The sequence below is a fragment of the Asparagus officinalis genome, chromosome 7, assembly GCF_001876935.1.
Source record: "Asparagus officinalis chromosome 7, Aspof.V1, whole genome shotgun sequence".
NCBI classification, from domain to species: Eukaryota; Viridiplantae; Streptophyta; class Magnoliopsida; order Asparagales; family Asparagaceae; genus Asparagus; species Asparagus officinalis.
Genome location: NC_033800.1, coordinates 70188800 through 70206132, shown reverse-complemented (window position 1 = coordinate 70206132; position 17333 = coordinate 70188800).

Below are 17333 nucleotides of genomic sequence, written 5' to 3'. Positions count from 1 at the left end.
TATACATGCTAACATGAAATCGCTGTAGAACCTTCTTCAAATAAGAGACCCGTGTCAAACAAATTTTGTCCTTCTTCTTGTCTCTGTCGATCTCCATTCCTAAAATGCGCTTCATCTCACCCAAATCCTTCATCTCAAACTCCTTTGAAAGCTGTTCCTTAAACTCATCTATAGCATATATGGAAATAGAGGCAACCAGCAAATTATCTACATAAAGTAATAAATAGATGTACGCACTCCTTTCAGCTTGCAAAAATATACGTAAGGATCAAACTAGCTCCGAGTATACGAATGACTAAACATAAATCTATCGAATCGCCTATACCACTGTCGAGGAGACTGCTTCAAAACGTATAGCGATTTCTTCAATCTGTAAACCAATTTTTTCTTTCCTGTATTTTGGAATCCCAATGGCTGAGTCATATATATTTTTTCATCAAGATCACCATAAAGAAATATCGTCTTCACATCCAACTGATCTAACTCCAATCTATACTGTGCCACCAAAGCTAGCAAAATCCGAATCGAAGAATGCTTCACCACCAGAGAGAAAACCTTATTATAATCAATACATTCCTCCTGTACATAGCTCTTCGCAACCAACCTAGCCTTGAACCTCAATGGAGTGCCCTCAATGCCCTCCTTCTTTGTGTATACCCACTTACAACCAATTGCCTTCCGTCCCTTTAGAAGCTCAACAAACACATATGTATCGTTCTTGTGAAGAGAGTCCATCTCCTCCTGCATAGCCACCTGCCACGAATCAGCCTCCGAACTCTACTCGGCCTCTCTGAATGTAGTAGGCACCAACTCATTGATACTCTCCACCGAAAGTGCATATGAAACTACTGTGTCGGTGTATCGTGCTGGCATTTGTATGTCTCTTCTCTGTCTCCGAACCATAATAGAATCCTGAACCTGAGCCGTCGGTCCCTGATCCAGCATAACTGTACCTGTATCCTCCTTGTCGTCGCCATGCTCGCCTTGTTAGACCCTAATGCCACTAGGAAAGAACCCTAGAGGGGGGTGAATAGGGTTTATGCTAATCTAATCTAATTTTATGCCAATTAAAACTAATTAACAATTTTTTCTTGCAAGATAGATATACAATGTGATATGGGCAAGAATAAGCAATATAACTAAGGTGATATATCCTAGCAATGAGATATACTATATGGTATATGCAAGGATATATTTAAACTATCACAATGATGAAACAAACTAGTGGATAATATAAACAAGATGCAATAGGCTATAAGATGAACAGTTATAAGTGCGCCAATGCAAACCAAACACGCTATATGTTCACGAGGTTCGGACCTTTCGTCCTACATCCCCGCTCCCCAATCTCGAGGAGAATCCACTATACAACCCGGTTTGGAAGCCGGAACTTATCTACACACTCGGTTTTCTAGTTAACCGAAAACTCTACACACTCGGTTATCAAGTCAACCGACAACTCTCACAAATCCTCACAAAGTACATACACAAGCTACAACCTCAAGTATTGGTCCTCACGTATCGACTACCTCAAGTGCTCGGAATTATCACCTCTCACTAGGCCACCGACTCCACTTCTCTCGGTATCGACTCCATCCTCACCACACACTCCTCTCGGTGTACAAGTGTATTACAAAGTGATCTTCACAAATTAAGCACAACAAATGATTGTTCTCTAAACAAGGTGAGAACTCAATTAGGCACAACTCAATGTTAGTATCTCTCACAACCCCAAATATATTATGAATGCAAATACAATAAGCTCAAGTGGGTGTGTGTAACAATGAGATTAATCAAATCTAAACTCAATATAAAACTAGCTTTAATAAGATGAAACTCAAACAAATAAATATAAAGCTAGAAAAGAGTTTAGAAAACTTCTCAATAGATGACAAGAGATGGAGGAAGAACAGTTGATTGCTCAAACTCCAATAGATGATCTCCTCAAGCTCTTATGGAATTGAATTCACAAACTCAAACCCTAAATTGCTTAAAAGCTTCTAAATAAACATTAAACAAACTTAAACCCTTGTTTAAAACTCTTTTAAACTAGTTTAAAATATTTCATTAATTAGATGTGAAGGATGAGAGCAAGGGGGTATATATAGCCACCCAAAACCTCAGCCAAAACCCAACTGAAAAGACAAAAAAAAACCCCAGAAAATATTGTTTGAAACTAGCCGTTACTGTGCAACGACTCTTACATAAGTCGACCTATGAGTCGATTTATGAGTCGACTTATATGAGTCGACTCAGCAGAAGAAAAATCATAACTATGCTGTACTTCGTGAGTCGACTCATGAGTCGACTAATGAGTCGACTAAACATGCACAGACCTGAAGTGCACAGAAAAACTCAACTTTTAACTGGGTTTAAAAATATTAAATAAATTCCAAAAAATATAAAGCTTTGAAGAATGATTGTAAACATGATAATAAACATGTTACAAAAACTGGTTTTCAAAAATAACTTCCCAAATGTAAAATATCATCATTTTGTAAAATAGTCCAAAACATAAAAATGTGAACATAATCATTTTGACATTTTGGCTAAACCATGTTTTAAAACTTTACAAAATGATTTTGTGGACTTAATAAATGATTGTCAAGTCCATAAACCATGAAAACAATATTTTCTCAAAATTGCATATTCTATGCAATATATTCTCAAACAAAATAGAGTATGAAACATATGATTATATATATGAATGTAAATTTGTTTCATATCAATATAATGTATGTGTATATAATGATTGAGCTTAAAGTACTAACACACATAATATAAAGCTAAACTAATGTTACCCAAGCTTGATCTTGATCTTCATTGTAGCTCAACTTGGTAAACTTGGATGAGGCTTCAACCACTATTTTTCCAACCTCCATTTGATAAAATCATTATGGCGTAATCTATCTATCCTCCAACATGTTGTTTGTCTATAATTGATACAAAAAACACAAACACTAGACAAACAACATTAGAGATAAATTATTTATAAATCATTATCAAAACAAGAAGGCCAACACGCCTGTCGTCACCTCAGTCGGCACTCTAATGGATACTGTACCATCTGAATAATGTGGAGCTGCATCGATCTCCACTAATAAAGAACGATTCAACCTCTCCACTACCCTATTCTGCTACGGTGTATGACTAACCGTGAAGTATTTCTCTATACCCTCGTTTCGACATAGTTGCTGAAAGGGGTCTGAAGTATGCTCGTCGCCGTTGTCGGATCGCAACGTCTTGATCTTTCTCCCAGTCTGTAGTTCAAATCTCTTCTTTCACTCCACAAAAAAATCTAGGACTTCATTCTTATGCTTCATAGTGCACACCTAACAATACCAAGAATAGTCATCTATGAACGTGACGAACCAATGTCGACCACCAAGTGATGTAGTCTGTGTGGGACCCCAAACGTCTTTGTGCACGTAGTCTAGGATGCCCCTCGTCCTATGAATGGCTGTCCCAAACTTCACCTTTTTCTTTTTGCCAAGTACACAGTGCTCAAAAAACTCCACATTACCACTCTTAACTCCCTTCAATAGCCCCTACTTGCATAACGCCTGTAGTGACTTTTCACCTGTGTGCCCTAACCTGTAATGCCAAAGCCTACTCATGTCCGCCTCTGAAATAGCTGAAGAAACATAGCCAATCTCGGTGCTCCCCTTCAGATAGTATAAATTTTGACTGCGGACTCCCTTCATCACCACCAAAGATCCCATAGTAACCTTCGCTACTGCATTTTCAAAGGTCACATTGAATCCCTTTGCCTCCAAAGCTCCAACTGAGATACGATTCTTCTTCAGCTGAGGAACAAATCTCACCTCCTTTAATTCACGAACTACTCCATCGTGCATCCGGATCCGCACAGTACCTATCCTACAAATACAACAGGACTGATCATTTCCTATGACTACAACTCCCCCATCAAGCTTCTCAAAAGTTATAAACCAATCTCGCCTAGGGGTCACATGATAGGTAGCACCGAAATTAAGTATCTAATCTGATGCATCCAAGTGGTTCACCTCCGGAGTAATCAGCAGAAAAAAGCTCGAATCATCGGAATCACCGCCTTTCGTAATATTCACCTCATTGGCCTTCGGTCCCTTTTTCTTGCCATTCTCCTTCTCCTTGAGCTTCGGACTGTCTCTCTTCCAGTGTTCATGCTCCTTGCAGAATACACATTGATTCTTTGCTAATTGGTGGCGGCTTTTTGACTTTGACCTCCCTTTATTACCACCTTTCGGATATGGGCTTCTACCTCTCGTCGACAAGGCCTCGCCTAAAGTACTAGCACGGGAAGTCTCCTTGTCTTTCCTCCTCAAATCATAATTCGTTAATACATTAGTAACTTCACGATAACTGATAGAAGATTTCCTGTTCAACAAAATGAGCACAAATGTGTCATACTCCTCATCCGGTAAGGAGCCCAATAGGATAATAGCCTTGTACTCATCCGAAATCTTCTCATCAATAGTCGCCAAGTCCGACAATAACTTCAAATAGTTGTTCACATGAGCCGCAAGCGAGGTGCCTCTGGACATCTGAAATCTGAATAACCTACGCAAAAGGTGCAACCGGTTCTCAATACTCTTCGTAAGATACTTATTGTTAAGAATTTCCCACATCTTAATTGTAGACATCACCCCAATCACATCATACTTCAGCTCTTGTTCCAAACAGGACCTGATCACCCCATAAGCTTTCCTATTCATCTTTTACCATATTGCCTCTTCGTATTTTGGTGGTCTCTCATGGACCATGATGGTCTCCTCCAAGTTCTGAGCATTGACCGCATCCTGTACGTCACTCATCCACAAACCAAAGTTGATTTTACCATCATACTTCACCATACTAATTTTGGTGTTCTGAAAACCAACTTGAACTGTACTCGCCATCATCTTGCTGCTTTCACCTTCTTCTCTCATTGCAAACTAACTCCAAATTGTAAAGAAAGATTCAAACTTTAAAAGGAATAAGAAATTACCCAACTGAACCCTAGATTGGATTCCAAATAGAACTCTTAACCACACGAGGAAAGCGAGATCTCCAATGGTAACTTTAAATTCTATCTCCACTGAAGCCTAGAACTCCAAGAACCAAACTTCCACGACGAATCTTTCTCCACCTAATGCCAAAACCCTAGATCTAAAATCTGAGCTCTAATACCAATTGTTGTGCTTAGTGGAAATTTCGACAGCACCTCGGCGCAACAAGAGAGTAAGATCACAATAGGAATTCTCGTTTCACTAAGAAAACAAGAACCAAAAATAAAATATCTCAATAAAGTGGGATATCAGCTCTTCCTCTCATCAGTTCTAGGACTGACCTGTCGAGGGAACCTAAATAAGCTATTACAAATCACACAAACAGCGAGACAAACGAATTTTATGTGGTTCAGCAAATTGCCTACGTCCACGGGACAAGGAGGGGGAGAAATCTACTATTAGAGAGAGAAAGAGAGGGAGAATACAAATAGGGCTTACAATCACACAACTTAAATCCTCAAACAAGCTCTCAAATCTCACACGAAAATCTGCCTCAAAAGGATGCTCAAACTCTAAAACAGCTGCCAAGGCTCCGCTGTTTTCTCCTGTTGCACGCAACCCAAAGAGACAACCTCGTTTTTTTTCACGAAGCCCCTTTGCACAGCCGCCTTTCTCTCTGCAATTTTCTCCTTGGACACAGAACGAAAAACCTAGGAATAGGTATTTATAGCCTAGTGATGCGGTTACGCGAAACTGGGCCTTGTGATTTGTCCGCTGTACTCGTGCTCACATGTGTGGGTGTGGCCTCTCAAAAGATCCGCTGGACTCATCTTTTGTCCACTGGATCTTGTGGCCTCACAAGCGTGGGTGTGGCCCCCACGGTGGAGTGACTCCACCGTTCACAGCGCTGATGATAGTCTTATTTTTTGTCATGCTACGAGGGAGAATATTGATGAAATCAAGAATTTTTTGGGTGGAGTATGAACATTTAAAAGGGCAGAGAATAAATTTAGAGAAATCAGCCATATGGTTTTCACATAATATTCCTCAAGCTAATAAAGATGAATGCTTACATGTCCTCGGAGCAAATGTTGTGACTACTCACGAGCGACAATTCGGACTCCCTACAGTTATTGGGCGAAATAAGAATCACTCTTTTCAATATATCATTGAGCAAGTATGGAATAAACTCCAAGGATGAAAGGAGACACTTTTATCCAAGGCCAAGAAAGAAGTTCTCATCAAGGCGGTTGTCCATGCAATTTCCTCCTATTCGATGAGCATGTTTTAGATAACTCAATCTTTGTGTAATACATTAAATTGCTACGATGGTGAGATTTTTGTGGGCTAGTACAGTTGGTAACCGAAAGATGCATTTGTGTACATCGGATAAACTTAATTTGTCCATAAAAGCAATTGACAGACTCGACTTTCGAAACATACAACTACTTAAATCTTGCTCTTCTCGCAAAATAGTTCTGGCGAATCATGATGAACCAATCATCCGTATGTTATTTGGTGTTAAAAAATAAATACTTTTGATAAGAGAGCTTCATGGAGGCTAGGAAGAGGGGTTAATTCTCACTATCATTTGTTTGGTAAAGCTTGCTAGTGTATAGAAATTTATTAAGCAAAGGGTAACAAAACCGTATAGACGATGGACAATCAACAAAATTTTGGGACGATCCTTGGATACCCATCCCATATTCATTAAAGTCTATCATGCATCAATACGAACAAAATTCTCCAAAGTTGGTTAGTGACCCTTATCGCTCCGGCAACTCGATCATGGAAGATACGTATACTCAACAGTCCTTACCTCGTGAGGCAAAGGACATTATGGGAATTCCTTTGTATGTAAGAAGCAAACCCAACAAGCTAACGTGGCACTGTGATCCTAGAGGAAATTTTACAGTGAAAAGTGCGTATAGGTTGGCGGTGTTATTGGAAGAGCGATATGGAGTACAATCCAATGGGAGAGGTTTCTTAGGCTTTATGAAAATGATTTGGTGGTTAAAAATACCAAATTGTATGAAGAATTTTTTATGACGAGCTACAAATGATTTTCTACTTATCAAAATAAATTTAATCAAACATGTTGTGCTGGGGATTTTATGAAAATTAATCTGCGGAATTAAACACTAAACGAATAACTGCACCAATGAAAATACCACAAGCAAGCACTAGTAGAAAACAAGGCATTGGCGACGGGGAAATCCGTCACCAATGCCCCAAAATCCGTCACCAATACATATTGGTGACGTAAATGGATCCGTCGCCAATAAATCCGTCGCCAATGCCTATTGGCGACAGATTTACCCGTCGCCAATACTTATTAGCGACGGACGACTATTGGCGACGGATTTCATGGTTCGGCAAATCATGCCTACGTCCACGGAGCAATTCAGAGAGAAATATTTTACTATGAATCAATAGTACAACCCCTCCAAGTTACACCTAAACTTAAGGATTAAATCACAAGAAAAAGATACAGTATTACCTCTAGGGTACCAAAACCCTAAAACCCATCTTATCAAAAATCTCCAACTCCCACGGAGAAATCAAAACCCTTTCCTTGACGGCATCGTCGTTCAGAAGACAACGGTTTTTGAATCACTGCAATCGGACAACCGAGTGATCCGGAATCTGAACTTCTCTCTCTCTCCCCCTCTTGGGGTTACTGTAGCGTCGGGTTACTGTTCATCCAAAAAACAAAAAACAGGTTTTTTTATATATAGAGTTCTCCAAATTTATTTCTATTTTAAATAGATCATCTAAATCCTCTTCTAGATAGAGTTCTAATAAATGTGGACTTTATGTGGGGCCTTATCTTAGGCTGGACCCACAACGATCTCCCCCTCCAACCCAACGAGAGGGTATGCCCATCTTTAACTCCTCAACGATAGTTCATGCCGACCAATCTCCGACAAACCTCGGTGTTTTCTCTGAAAACAGTATTTGTTAAAAAATCTGCTAGATTTTTATCTGTGTGAATCTTCAGTAGCTTCAACTCCTCTTTGTCAGCAGCTTCTCTAAGCCAATGATATCTCACATCAATGTGTTTCGTCCTGGAGTGGAATGTAGAATTCTTGCTCAAATCAAAAGCATTTTGACTATCAATGAAGATTTGATAATTGTCCTGCTGCAAGCCTAACTCCTGCAAAAATCTTCTCAATCAAATCATCTCTTTACCGGCTTCTGCAGCTGTAATATATTCTGTCTCTATTGTAGATAAAGCAACACACTTATGCAACCTGGACTACCAAGATACCGTTCCCCCTGAAAAAGTGAACAACCAACCTGAGGTAGATTCCTGTGATCGAGATCACCTATCATATCCGCATCTGCAAAACCATATATATTGCCTTCGAACCTCCAAAACTCAAACACAATCTGGAACTGCCTTTCAAATATTTTAAGATCCACTTTACTCCTTCCCAATGAACTTTCCCTAGATTAGAAAGAAACCTACTCACAATGTCAACTGCATGAGCTATTGATGTAGAACACACGACAGACATGTTTATGTCAAAATGGAATAGTCACAAGCTCAAACGCGGGCCCAGTCGAGGAAAATAACTTGCTACGAAGAAACTGCTATAACTTTAAACCGTACGTCAGAATTAGATGAATTATATATAAAAATCGACTATCTCAACGAGACGGAGCCAACCAAACCAACTCCTAAGGGTTCAGTTTGCTTCCGCCGTTTTACCAAATTCATTATGGTTTGAAAGATATCATCATTTTTGTCTATTTTTTACTATTTTTAGTAATGTTTTAGGAGTCTGTATTGATTAGGAAACAAATCCAATTTGATCTCAGATTTGACCAGGGGAATTTTCTAGTCATAAGGAGTCTGTTTTGGAGTTTTAATGTTTTAGAATTTCTTTTACTATATTTGGTAACGTTTGAGTCCTTGTAGGAGTTTGAGTCATTGTAGAAGTTTTGTTTCTTTTTCTATTTAAGTAGAGTTTTGTAAGCCCTAGAGGCATAACTTTTAATTAATACATTTTTTCTTCAATATTTACTTCGTGGATTCGAAGCTCTTCGTGGATTTGAAGATTGTCCTTGGTGGATTTCGAGGCTACTACTTCCGTGCTGCGTTAGCTATATCTAGCCGAGTGCAAACCATGACATACATCAAAGTCCCTACAGGTGAAGAGTAAGGAATATTTTTTTATCTCACTCTTTTCCTCATATGTAGTCAGACAAAACTTTTTGCTAAGCTTTAAATGACCTACAAGAGGAGTACTGACTGATTTGACATCTTTCATGTTGAATCTATCAAGTAGTCGTTTAACATATTTCTCCTGTAATAACCATAACTTCCTGGCTTTCCTATCACGAGCAATATTCATACCAAGAATCCACTGTGCTGAGCCTAAATCCTTCATATCAAAAGATTTAAATAACTCTTTCTTTAGCCCACCGATTATCTGACTATCCTGACCAACAATCAACATGTCGTCCACATAAAGCAAAAGGATAATGAAGCTAGAATCTTAAATTCTCCTGAAATATACACACGAATCTGTAACTGTCCTCTGGTATCCATGACTCAACATGAAAGAATAAAATTTCTTGTACCACTGCCCAGGTGTCTGCTTCAAATCATAGAGTCTCTTCTTCAACCTGCAAACCATTTGCTCTTTTCCCTTCACTTCAAAACCCTCTGGCTACTCCATGTAGATCTCTTCCTTCAAATCACCATGAAGGAATGCAATCTTCACATCAAGCTGCTCAATCTCGAGGTCTAAACTAGCTACTAACCCTAAGATTACTCTAATGGATATCATCTTCACAACCGATGAAAACATCTCATCAAAATCAATGCCCTTTTTCTGACTAAAGCCTTTCACTACTAATCTGGTTTTGTATTTCTGAATCTCTTTATAGCCATCCTTCTTTAACTTGAACACTCACTTGATCTTCAAAGCTTTTCTGTCCTTCGGCAAATCCACTAACTCATAAGTATCGTTCTTCTTAAGAGACTTCATCTCTTCCTTTATAGCCTGGAACCATATGTTCTTGTCTTTATGAGTATGTGCCTCCTGAAAGCTCTCTGGCTCCCCCTCTTCTGTCAGCAAAGAATACTCTGAAAGAGGATATCTCGTGGATGATCGATGCTCTCTAGCTGATCTCCTAAGTTGCGGATCTGCAAGCTCCTGCTGTTGGTGATGCTCCCTTTGCTGAGGAGCCTCCTACTCATGATCCTGATCACCATCTCCTTACTCGGGTATATGACTGTCATCATCAATATTATCATCATGCACCTGCTCTATATCTGTAGGATGCAACTGTACTGGAGACGAAATGGTTGTTGTATCTGGAATCTCACTAGCAACACTCTCTGAATGTTTTGCTCTCCCGAGATCTGTAATAGTCTGATCGTCCTACAAAATAACATCTGCTCGTCTGGTAATTCATCTCTTTTATGGATTCCATAGTTTGTAGCCGAACTCATCTTCTCCATAACTAAGGAAGATGCAAGGAACTGCTCTATCATCAAGCTTCTATCTCTTCTCCTTTGAAATGTATGCAAACACCTTGCAACGAAACACCTTTAGATGAGAATAGAAAATATCTTTTTTGGACCAAATTCTCTCTGGAATATCAAAACCCAAAGGAACAGAAGGAGACCTATTGATTATATAGCATGTAGTACGAACAGCTTCAGCCCAAAAGCTCTTAGATAACTTCACCATCTTCAACATGCATCCGACTTTCTCCATAATGGTCCTGTTGTACCTCTCAATAACTCCATTATGCTGTGGTGTGCCAGGCTCTGTCATCTGATGTCGAATATCATGCTTGGAGCAATAATCTTTAAACTAAATGGAAGTGTATTCTCCTCCATTATCGGTGCATAAACACTTTAACTTTTTTTATGTCTGCCTCTCCACCATGACATGAAACTGCTAGAAGACTGAAAACACCTAATCCTTTGTCCTCAACAAGAAGACTCACATCTTCTACAATGCATCATCAATAAATGTGAAGGTCTCGATTGGAGGTAGCATGACATGTAGCTCCTGTATCCACTATCCACTCGGAATTTTGACTTGTAATATGTATACAGTCTTCTTCCCTACAAATGAGAATACTATCGGTCTCAAACAAAGTAGCTATAGTGTCACTGTCAGCTTTCTTCTTCTCATCTTTCTTTTTATTTTTGTTCCCAGCTTGCTCTTTCTTTAATGCCCAATAATTACTTTTGATATGACCTAGCTTCTCACAATAAAAACAACATTTTCCTTTAGACTTTGATCTGCTCTTAGATGTGCCACAACCTCTGGACTGGTCTATGTACCTGCTCCTACCCATGTTCTCCGTGACAAGTGCATGTAAGTTATCTATTCTGGTAGACTTCCTCTGAGTCTCTTAATTGAATAAATTACTAGTAACCATACTCATCGATAACACACCATCTGGAGCTGCTTTGCTGACTGTCATAACTAGTATCTCCTAACTGTCTGTCAAAGATCCCAATAGTAATAAAACTTATAGCTCATCATCGATAGTCATCTTCATGGTAGCTAACTGATTAATCAAACTCCTGAACTCATTCAAGTTCCCTGCTATGTTGCTTTCTTCTTTGAATTTCAAGTTCACTAACTGCCTCATAATAAACGCATTGTTTCCCGCGGTCTTCTGCTTGTAAAGATCCTCAAGCTTCTTCCAAAGAGACTTCGCATTAGTCTCACCCGATACATGATGAAACACACTAAGATCCTCAAGCTTCTTCCAAAGAGACTTCGCATTAGTCTCACCCGATACATGATGAAACACACTAACATCGATCCACATCCGAATATGAGACTTCGCATTAGTCTCACCCGATACATGATGAAACACACTAACATCGATCCACATCCGAATATAACTGATTGCCTTCCTGTGTTGTTTCTTCCATTTTTTATCAGTCATCTTTTCTAGCTTAGTTTTATCTCCCTCAATAGGGTCATATAAATCTTTACAATATAGAATATCTTCCATCTTGGACTTCCATACTTACCAATTGGAACCATCCAATTTCATCATTGTACACAAACTCTCTATCTTTTCCATCTCAAAGCACACCTCGAACCATGGCTCTGATACCACTTGTTGGGAATTTTATGGAGATTAATATGTAGAATTAAACACTAAACGAATAACAGAACCAATGAAAATATCACAAGCAAGTAAACACCAAGATTTAACGTGGTTCGGCAAATCGTGCCTACGTCCACATGGCAATCCAGAGAGAAATATTTCACTATGAATCAAGAGTGCAACCCCTCCAATTACACCTGAACTTGAGAATTAAATCATAAGAGAAAGATACAGTGTTATCTCTAAGGTATCAAAACCTTAAAACTCATCTCACCAAAAATCTCCAATTTCCACGGAGAAAGTAACACTGTACCCGCAATGGCGTCGTTATTCTAAAGACAACAACTTTTAAATCAGTGTAATCGGACAACCGGGCGATCCAGAATTTGAACTTTTCTCTCTCTCTCCTCGGATTACTGTAGCGTCGGGTTATTGTTCATCCAAAAAAATAGGTTTTTTATATATAGAGTTCTCCACACCTATTACTATTTCAAATAGATCATCAAAATCCTCTTCTAGATAGAGTTCTAATTCATGTGGATTTCATGTGGGCCTTATCTTGGGCTGGACCCACAACATGTTGTTCTGAAAAATGTCAATTGTGAAGCTTGTGATAAGGAAGGCGAGGACCAACATCATGCTCTACTTGATTATCCATATGCATGATGATTTTGGGAGACTTTTAATTTGGAGTGGATTACAAAATTATGGAAAGGAGGTTCTACTAAAGTTTGGCTAGCTGATATGATTGTTTTGAGAAGAGAGAGGATCGTAAAAGAGGTTTATTGTCTTATATGCTTTGGTTGCTGTGGAAGGAGCATAATAATTTTACACACGGGAGGAATAGGAGGGAACCAAATATTGCAAAATTAAGATGATATTGAGCATAGAATGTATGAGTACAATAACATTGTGGAGTCCAATAATCCACAACGGGAAGTCAAGACATGGACACCCCTAAGTAATAGTAGCTACAAACTAAATGTGGATGTTGCAATATTTTATGATCAAGACCGTTATGGAGCGGGTGCAATTGTGAGAAATGTGTGAGATGAGTCAACGGTTGGCCTTTCAAAGAAGCTAAATTGCGTTGATGATGTGTCTTTATGTGAAGCTTTTGTTGCTCTTGAGGTCGTGACATTTGTATATGAGAAGTATGATTTCAAAATATCGAGCTAGATCTGGACACTGCTACAATGGTTGCTGCTATCCACAATGCTAGTGACCATAATTCTAATCTCGATCTTGTTTGCATGATATCAAAGAGTTGGCAACAAAATTTGATTCATTTTATTGTCATGCGGCACTTAGAACATGTAACGGGGTAGCACATGCACAAGCTAGGATGACATGTAGTGTGGATGATTGCTTTGTATAGCTGGAAGATGCTCCGTCTGCAATTAGACCTATTTTAGCTTCTATTGTAGCCAACACTCTTTTTAATATAATTTTTTTCCATCAAAAAAGAAAGAAAAGAACAAAGAGTGAGTGTATATCCACATAAGTTTATAGCATTGAAAAAATCAGAGAAATTGCATCATTCATCAATATCCACACAAAGAATAGTAAAATTGTACACTTCAAAGGGCAAATATTTTCCATATTGCACCATGATCTTCTCTGCCAAAAAATGTATATATAAACAAATTTATAAATTACATTAACAAATTATATAAATAAATATATTATGAATCATATTTTGCTATAATTTTAATAATAGTCTTTATCTTTACTATAAAATTTATACTATAAATTCGAAATATTATTAAATAATAATTATAAAATTAATAAGCCAATATGATATTATTTTTAAAAATTGATATCTTGGATAAGATATAATGAAATCACTTTGGGTAGGCGCAGTTAATCGGCAATCGGGCATGAGATAAGAGTTTTTTTTTAAGAAACAAATATCTTTATTAGCATGAAAAATTAGGTGTTTTCAACAGATTTCTTAAAGATAGAATGCACAGTAAAATGTAATGATGTTGTAAATGGGCAATGAATATTGTTAGAGATGCCTCAAATACACACGATCGAGATGGCATCTCGATCGGTTCCGTCATGCTTTGGCCGAGAGAATGCTATTTTGATTTGGTGATAAATTGGTTTATGAAAGGTCCTAATTGCAAAAGGACATGGACACCTAATTAACTCGGAAATAATCTTGATCAATTAAATATACCAATTGATTAGGAACCCCGAATCCCACATATACTAGAATTCAATTTGCTAATATAATCAATCATATGGAAATATTATTCCCACTGTGATTCTATTTCCTTGAGAAGCAAGCAATTGTAATTTTGGTATGTATATATAGGGTCATTCGAGATTAAATTATCATCAATCTGCATAGCATCAATCAAGAAGAGAGAGTTCTTTTGTGAAGCCTGTTTAATATTTTTCTCTTTTGTTCCTTTATTTGAGATAGATTGTATTAGGTTTTGGGGGTGTATTAGGGATTGGGTGATTGAGAGATCTCCACATTGTATTCCTCACAAATTGTTGGTAAAGCTATTATCCTCATTCGCTCGTGGACGTAGGCTACACGTCTAACCATGTATATCTGTGTGCTTTTGTGTTCTTGCTATTTTTGCGCTTTCGTGTGATTGATATTAGTTTATCCTAAAAATTTGTCATAACAAATATCATTAAAACATTAAAAAATATTAGTTAATAAAAAAACATAGAAAAAAAGGAAATAAATATCTTTAAAAAAATTAACTGTTACATGCTTAATAGCTTAAATTGGTTCCATGCTACCTCCGTTTGTTTTTATTGTTAACAAATGCCCAGTAAATGAATCTAGAAAGGAAAAAAATCAAATATAAACCAATAAATTGTTATAAAATCAAAATTATTGGTGAAATAATCTACATACATTGTCTTTGAAGTAGTGTCCAGAAAATAAAAAATAATAAAAATTTAGCGGAAAATTAGAAGACAATCCAGGAAGCAATTAGAATCAAACTTAACTATAGATATCGCCTTAGAAGGAATAGTTCCACTCATGAATATTGTATGCTGCCATAAAGAAAGGGTTCATGCAATTTGGATAAATATTAAAATCAGAATATGTAGAGAAGAGAGATACATATTTTGACAGTTGGTAGATAGAGAAGAAAGAAGGTGAGGAATTTGAAAGAACTCAATCGAAATTAAGTGTAGATTAAAATCGGATTTTTGGGAGTCATTTGTAATTGTATTTTTAGGGAGTTATTTATGTAAATATGCAAGTAAACTCTTAGTTATTATCATATATACACTAGTAGAAAATCACGTATTCTAGACGGAATATTCTAGACGGAATTTTTTCCGTCTAGAATGTATTAAACTAGACGGAAATTTTCCGTCTAGAATATTCCGTCTAGAATAAAACATTCTAGACGGAAAATTCCGTCTAAAATAGTATCCTAGACGGTTCCTTTATTTTTTTATTATTTTTAAAAATAACCAGGTATTCTAGACGGAAATTTCCGTCTAGGATAGGAAATTTCCGTCTAGGATACTAAATTTCCGTCTAGAATAGTATCCTAGACGGAAATTTCTGTCTCGAATACATAGAGCAATTTTTTTTTAAAATTCACCCAATAAACCCGCGAATGCCCTCCTTTCCCCCCTAAAACGAATAATTCACCCCCAAATTTGTTTTCATTTCAGGAACCCCCCTCCTACTCCTCCCTCTCCCTCTCCCTCTCCCTCCTTAACCTCACCCCTACCCCTCTCTCCCCCTCTACTCCCTCTCCATCCATGGCCTCCACCACCTCTCCCTTCTCCACCTCTCCTACCTCCTCTTATTGGGAAGTGACGTCATCGTCGAAGGAGGAGATTGGGATCAGGACCGACCCTGAGGGTGTGCGAAAGGATCGACTGCACAGGGCCCCCGATTTCGGGGGGCCCCAAAATTCAGGCCGAGGTCCCGTGATGGTGAAGACGGTGGCGGGGACCGTCGTCATCGTCATCAGCTCAAGTGTCTACAGCATGGTCAGGATCAAGTCCCGATCCGAGGAGATCAGTGGGGCCCTCACCCCCACGGCCCCACCGATCAGGTGCTCTTCAGCCGGAACATGCTCGAGGCCTCTCTCATGGGTAACCCTCTTTCGTCTTGATTTGATCGGGGTTTTCTTTAGTTTGTTTTAATTTGTGGAAATTGGGATGAATTGAGTTGGTTGAGTAGTGGCATTGATGGGGTTTGATTAATTAGATGCTAACTTGGGAGTTGGGATTGTGGTTGAGTTTATTTTAGGCGGTCTTTGATGTTTGATGATTTGGATCTTGAGTTAGCTAGGCGTAATTAGAAAAACGTGAATAGTAATTAGAGCCTAATTCGAGGAGATCGGTGGTGCTCTCACCTCCACTGAACTATTGTGGGTAGTTTGGTTCATTGATTAAGACAAAAAATTAAATTTTTTTCCATGATTAAGACAGATAAAATTGTTTGAGGAGTGAAATTGATGATTCTAATAGCTTTGATGCTTTGGAACTATGGTTGAGTTTATTGTAGGAAATTCATGCTTGAGGCCTTCCTAGTTGGTAATCTCTCTCACTCTCTTCTTGATTGATCCCGCGATATTTTATCATGGTTTATTGATTTCCTTGTTAATTTATTGTGATTTGGATAAAATAAATGTTTGAGGAGTGACATTGATGGGTTTAACTAATAGATGCTAAACTGGAACTATGATTGGGTTTATTGGAGATGATCCTTTGATGTTTCTATGATTGGACTGGGGTTGATATAGGGGAAGTTCTCGATGAAACAGAGTGCCATATTTCACATTTTATTTATAAAAAGAAAGAAAGAAAGAGGTCAATAATGATACATGTCTTTTGGGCTTGACATTTTGCTTTGATAAGTTGGGTTTCTCTTTTTCTGGGATGCTGGCAGTAATTTTTTACCTTTTACTAAAACTAATCTATAGATTGTTACGATGTTGATGTGGTAATTTTTACCCTTTTTCATACTAATTAATACTCTGATCTTGGACTTAACATTGTCCAAGATCGGGAGGCATGCGTCTGAGGCGAAGGGGATGATTGATACTCTGCCATTGCTTAGGCAGAGATTTGAGAGGAGAGCTAGGGGCATGAAGGTAATTAATTATTTATTATTTAGTTTTTTTGTAGTAGTTTGTGAAATTTTTAGCGGGTTATTTGCACTTCAATACCCCAAAGTTTCATCATTTTTTAACTTTGATACCATATGAAGTTCAATTTTGAGAACTTGATACCCCAAAGTGCAAA